This window comes from Schistocerca serialis, chromosome 9 (genome assembly GCF_023864345.2).
Source record: "Schistocerca serialis cubense isolate TAMUIC-IGC-003099 chromosome 9, iqSchSeri2.2, whole genome shotgun sequence".
In the NCBI taxonomy this organism is placed as follows: Eukaryota; Metazoa; Arthropoda; class Insecta; order Orthoptera; family Acrididae; genus Schistocerca; species Schistocerca serialis.
Genome location: NC_064646.1, coordinates 261,137,452 through 261,143,069, shown reverse-complemented (window position 1 = coordinate 261,143,069; position 5,618 = coordinate 261,137,452). Strand labels below are relative to the sequence as shown.

Genomic DNA, 5,618 nt, shown 5'->3' with positions numbered 1-5,618 from the left:
CACAAAATGGGACACATATTTAATCATCTCTTTGTTTATATTATCAGTGCCTGGCCACTTTTTGCAATTCTCCCAATGTTTACAGATTTGCAGTGTATTGATGTCCTTTTATTTGGTCTGTAATTTTATTGCAAATATATATGTGAATTGGAATTTTCATTTGTTACCATCGGATTGAAATAATGTATGTGCTTTATTTCAGACCTTGCAGATTTTTGTCTATGGAGTTTGGTCAAGTAAAGCATAGGCAACCAAGCGAGAAAGGGCTTTTTAAAATATACGCCCGAACAGGGACTCGAACCCTGGACCCTTAGGTTAAAAGCCTAATGCTCTACCGACTGAGCTATCCGGGCTCGTGAGGCTCGGCGCCATTAAAGCTGTATAATAATTTTGCGAAAAGGTAACAATTGCAACTGACCTGTTATCTATGTAGCTTTATCTCTCTGTGATAAAATCAGGATGAAACAGCGTTGCACGTGCTAGTTCACCCCAGCGCGCGTGACAGTTGACATTGGTACCTCATAAACTGGGGTATTTGTGGAGTATTATTCACTTCGTTATTTTCGTGCAGTATAAATAATACTCTTTAAATGGTACATAAATTTTGTGAGATCATCTGTTATTGACACTGTTTGTTAGCTTCGCATTACTAACGAGGTTTGTATTTTGGACGCTGGCATTTTGCGAAGTAATGGAATATCAGGTGCTGGTTTGAACATAACACAGTAATCGGGTTCTAAAAGTGCAAGGCTCGTTGGCGTTGTATGGCCCTTTCAGGGACGAAAATCTGGCGGCCACACGAAAAGCATTCACGCAATTTCTACGCAGCTGCTGCAGGACATTTTTCATGCTTGTCATCTCAGCGGTTGGCGAAAATGTAACTTCATAGGTGAGGTCACAAATACAAAACTACAGCGTGCCGGTGTGAGCTATTCTAACGGTTAAATCTTAATTTTGTCATCCATGGACTGCTGTTGCATATCTTGAGCAATCTGTCTCAGTTTTTGATGTTACTGCTCACGTGCAACTGAAAACAGCGTTGTTTAGCTACCGGATATTTTTTTCCTTTCTTAGGTACCTATTAAGAACACATCCCAGCCGGAAAAAAGGTAAAAAACTCTCAATGTGTGACGGAAAAAAATTTGCTGTGCTGCTGTTTGTCCCTGAATAACTGTTTTCGAACCCTCACCCCCTCCCGTCCTGTCACAACCTCTAAGAAAGATATGAACAAAATTAAGGAATAAAAAAGATGAATTCAGAAAAGGAACTTAGTATATGCGGTATCGCTTCGCACATCGTTTTGGTATTGAAAATCATCAAACATGTTGAACGTGCTGGCAGCGCGGCGTTCTCTACTGTTGCTCACGGTACATGTCCCATCCAGTCTGCTTTCCTTTTGTTAACCAGGTAATGTAATGATTCCAATTCCAAAGCAAACATATGCTGACAAGTGTGAATACTACCAGACTAACAGTTTAATAAATCATTGTTGTAAAATACTAACACGAATTATTCACAGGAGAGTGATAAAGCTGTTAGAAGTGAACCTTGGGAAAAGTGGGGCAATACTGACCCTATGACCTACCTTAGAACATAGATAAAAGAAAGGCAAACCCATGTTTATAGCTTTTGTAGATATGGAAGAAGCTTGTGACAACATTGACTGGAATGCACTCTTTGAAATTCTGAAGGTAGCAGTTGAATAGACACAAGATAAGTTATAAGATTTGAGGGAGTTATTTATTTATTTGGTCCTGTTGATTACATATTATACAACTAGTGTACAAGTAATAGGACAAGTCAATTGATGCAATTACAGTAGTACATCAACATTTATATATCACATTGCACAGACATTGGTTTATTTTACAAGAACAATTACTTGCATACAGTATTAAAGCCTACATTATGCCAAAAACAGTTTAAGTGATTGTTTAAAATAGTAGAATAAGTAACAGCGCATATTTTTATGCTACTGACATATATAAGGAAGTAAATTTTCTTCATGGTCATGGTTTGAATGAATAAAAGTTTTAACTGCATTCCTTAAGAAGAGGCTTAAGTGAATGCTCAAGAGAGTGGGATACATGGGAGTTCACATTTTCTCATAATGAAACAGATAAATTTACATTTTATCACCACAATTTCAGTTAAACTACGAGTAACAGCATCACACTTTGTCTTTAAGGGAGTACATCATAACCCTAAGTATTCATTCATTTTATAAAAAGTTTGTTCGATGAGAAATAATTTCAGTTTCCTTTTGAAACCCTGTACATTATTTACTTCCTTTTTTATATTGATGGGGAGCTTATTGAAGACCTTTATACCTGACTCAGTAACTCCCCTATGTACTTTAGTGAGAGATGCAGAGCCTCGATGAAAATTTTTCACCTGTCTTGTGTCATGGTTGTGGATGTCACAATTTTTCTGAAACAGTTCCCTGTTGTTGGCTACAAATAACATCAGTGAGTATATATACTGACCTGTGATGGTAAGTATCCTGAGAGATTTGAAGAGACCTCTGCAAGATGTCCCATTAGGGACCCCACATATTAGCCTCACTGCTCGATTTTGTATTCTGAAGACTTTTTCAACACCTGCAGCATTTCCCCAGAAGATTATGCCGTAGGAGAGAACAGAATGTAAATATGCAAAGTATGACAACATTATTTCTCTGTCTACTAACTGATGGAGAGCTCTTAGTACAAAGCACGATGAGCTAAGTTTCTTGACCAGCTGATCAATTTGTTCTTTCCATCTTAGGTGACTGTCTATCTGGATACCTAGGAATTTTTTATGTGTGGTTTCATTAATTTTGTGATTGTTAACATGTATTTCAGAAGCTTTAATTTTTTTTATTTTTTGTCAGAAACTGTATCATTGTGGTTTTTGAAATATTTAAGGTTAGGCTATTTGCAGTGAACCATTTGTGTACTTGAGTAGAGACTGTCATGGCTGTATCCTGCATTGTTGAGTTTGGTCCTTTTACGAGGATACTTGTATCATCGGCAAACATTACTATTTTTGCTCTGTTGTTAATTGTGATTGGTAGATCATTAATGTGGATCAGGAAAATTAATGGCCCAAGAATTGAGCCCTGTGGGACTCCATACTTTATATTTCCCCAGTCTGATGTTGATGCTGTTCCTGTCCCCCTTAAGACAACCCTTTGCTTCCTGTTCTGTAAGTATGATTCTAACCAAGTCAAAGATTTGTCTTTAAAGCCATAATGTGGAAGCTTTTTTAAGAGTGTGTTGTGATCTACACAAGCAAATGCCTTGTCAAGGTCACAAAATATGCCCACTGGATACCTTTTGTAATTTAGTTCACCCAAAATTTCACGTGTTAGGTTAAATATTGCTCTGTCTGTGGAGGAGCCCATACGAAAGCCGAATTGTGTAGGAGCCAGTAAGCCATTTTGTGTAGTGTGACTATAAATCCTATCATACACTATTCTCTCAAATAACTTCGAGAATACTGGCAGCAGGTAGATGGGCCGAGAGTTGGATATTTCATCCCTTGCTCCACTTTTGTGGATTGGCATCACTACTGCATGTTTTAATCTATCTGGGAACACACCAGTTTCCATAGATTGGTTACACAAATAGCACAATATATAACTGACTAAGTCTGTGCATGATTTTAGAATCATACTTGATATGCCATCGTATCCACAGGAATCTGAGTTTTTGAGTAATTTTATGGTTTTTTCAATTTCTTTAGGGGTTGTACTTCTGAAATGAAATGCTACTTTAGATGTTATTTGCATGTGGTTAAGTAGTTAAATAGCTTCTGTGGGAGCCTGTTTATTATGGTTCACTGCTTTTTTAGCTACAGAGAGAAAAAAATTGTTGAAATCTGAGGCTGCAGCTTTGTGTTTATTATTGTCAGGTTCTATGTTGTTATGTTCCTATTTGTCTCACTTTTTATTATGTGCCATATGGTTTTTATTTTATTGTTTGAGTTGCTAATTTTTTGTGCATAGTGCAACTGTTTGGCCTTCTTGATTACACTTGTTAGAATTTTACAGTATTTCTTGTAATGTAACTTTACTGCTGGGTCTGTACTAGTCCTCTGTTGTACATACAGATCTCTCTTTTTGTTACATGATATTTTTATGCCTGTAGTTATCCACTCTTTCCTTTTCCTACAGGTTGGTTTGATTTTAATCTGTCTTTGGGGGAAATAAGCTTCAAAATGTTTACGGAATAAGTTCAGGAATGAGTTGAACTTCTCATTCACTATGTCAGCCTGGTATACTTCCTCCCATTGCTCATGGCATTAACTATTTCTGAACAAGCAAGTAGATTCAGCATTTATTGATCTAACATGTTTAACTTGGTTACAATGGCCATGTGTTGTTTTTCTGCTGGCAAGTTTTAGGGTTGTCATTTGACTATCGTGATCAGACAGACCATTTGTTACTACCTGTGTCATCACTTCATTGTAATTTGTGGGATCTAGGAACAGATTATCAATCAGGGTCTTGCTGTGCCCATATAGTCTTGTTGGGAATGAGATCATGGGGAGCAGATTGAAGGTTAACAGTAGTGATTCTAATAGTTTCTGGTTGTTATTTTTTGTGAGTAAGTTTATGTGAAAGTCACAATGACATTACTATTGTTTCTATAAAGTTTAGTAAGAACTGTTTCTAGCTGAAAGAGAAATTTTTGAATGTCTCCTGTAGGTGACCTTTAAACTGTTACTATGATCAGGAACTGTGTTTCAAGCTCTAACTTGACTGCACAACATTCAAAGTGCTGTTCAATACAATATTTAGATACATCTATAACTTGTGACCTAATAGTATTGTATGTGTAAATTGCCACACCGCCTTGTCTTAAATTGCTCCAACAGTAGGAAGAATCAATTTTATAACCATTTAAATGTAGCTGATTAATTTCTGTGGCTTCCAAGTGATGTTCAGTTAGGGAGAGCACAACAGGAATAATTCTGTCTGTGTCAGCTGTTTCTTGCAGTGAAAGCATCAGCTCTTCTTTTTTATTCAAAAGACTTCTTATATTCTGATGAAATATTTTTAAACAATATAGCTTATCAATTGTAGTTTTAACTGGTTCCTTACTGTTAGTTTTCACACAAGTTAAATTATCAAAAGGCACAACATTTACACTGTGCTCTCTTCTGTTCTTTAGCCTAAAAAAGATCTTATCTGAGTGTTGACTATTACTGGAATGTGTTGCTGTGGAAAAAAATCACTATTTTTCTTTTCTGTGGTTGGTGATGAAACAAATTTTGTTATTTCTGTTGAATTTGTAGTAAAACCGTTGCCTGTGCTTATTTCAATTAGTTTTCGTGCTAGGAAATTTTTCCCAAGACTGTTCAAATGAAGCCCATGTGAGGTATGGAATCTTCGACCAACACCACTTACATCTAGAACATATACATTTTTAAACTGTTTACATACGTTTGAGAGCTGTTCATTTGCAAGTTTGATCTCTCTGTTCACACAAGACGACTGATGTAAGTCGTACCTCTGTGGAACGTTAACATATATTACATTTGTGTGTCCTAGATAATACAAGCACTTCTTTAGTTCTTGGCAGGCTACTGATGTTTCATTGCGGTACACGTCATTAGAGCCTCCGCGTAATACA

At 36.6% G+C, this 5,618-nt stretch overlaps 1 non-coding gene across 1 annotated transcript; it reads right to left on the bottom strand.

The window, feature by feature from the left end:
- Positions 1-280: 280 nt before the first annotated feature.
- On the bottom strand, positions 281-353 carry Trnak-uuu (transfer RNA lysine (anticodon UUU)). The gene has a single exon. It is a non-coding gene; the product is annotated as a tRNA-Lys (tRNA).
- Between the last annotated feature and the right edge of the window lie 5,265 nt (positions 354-5,618).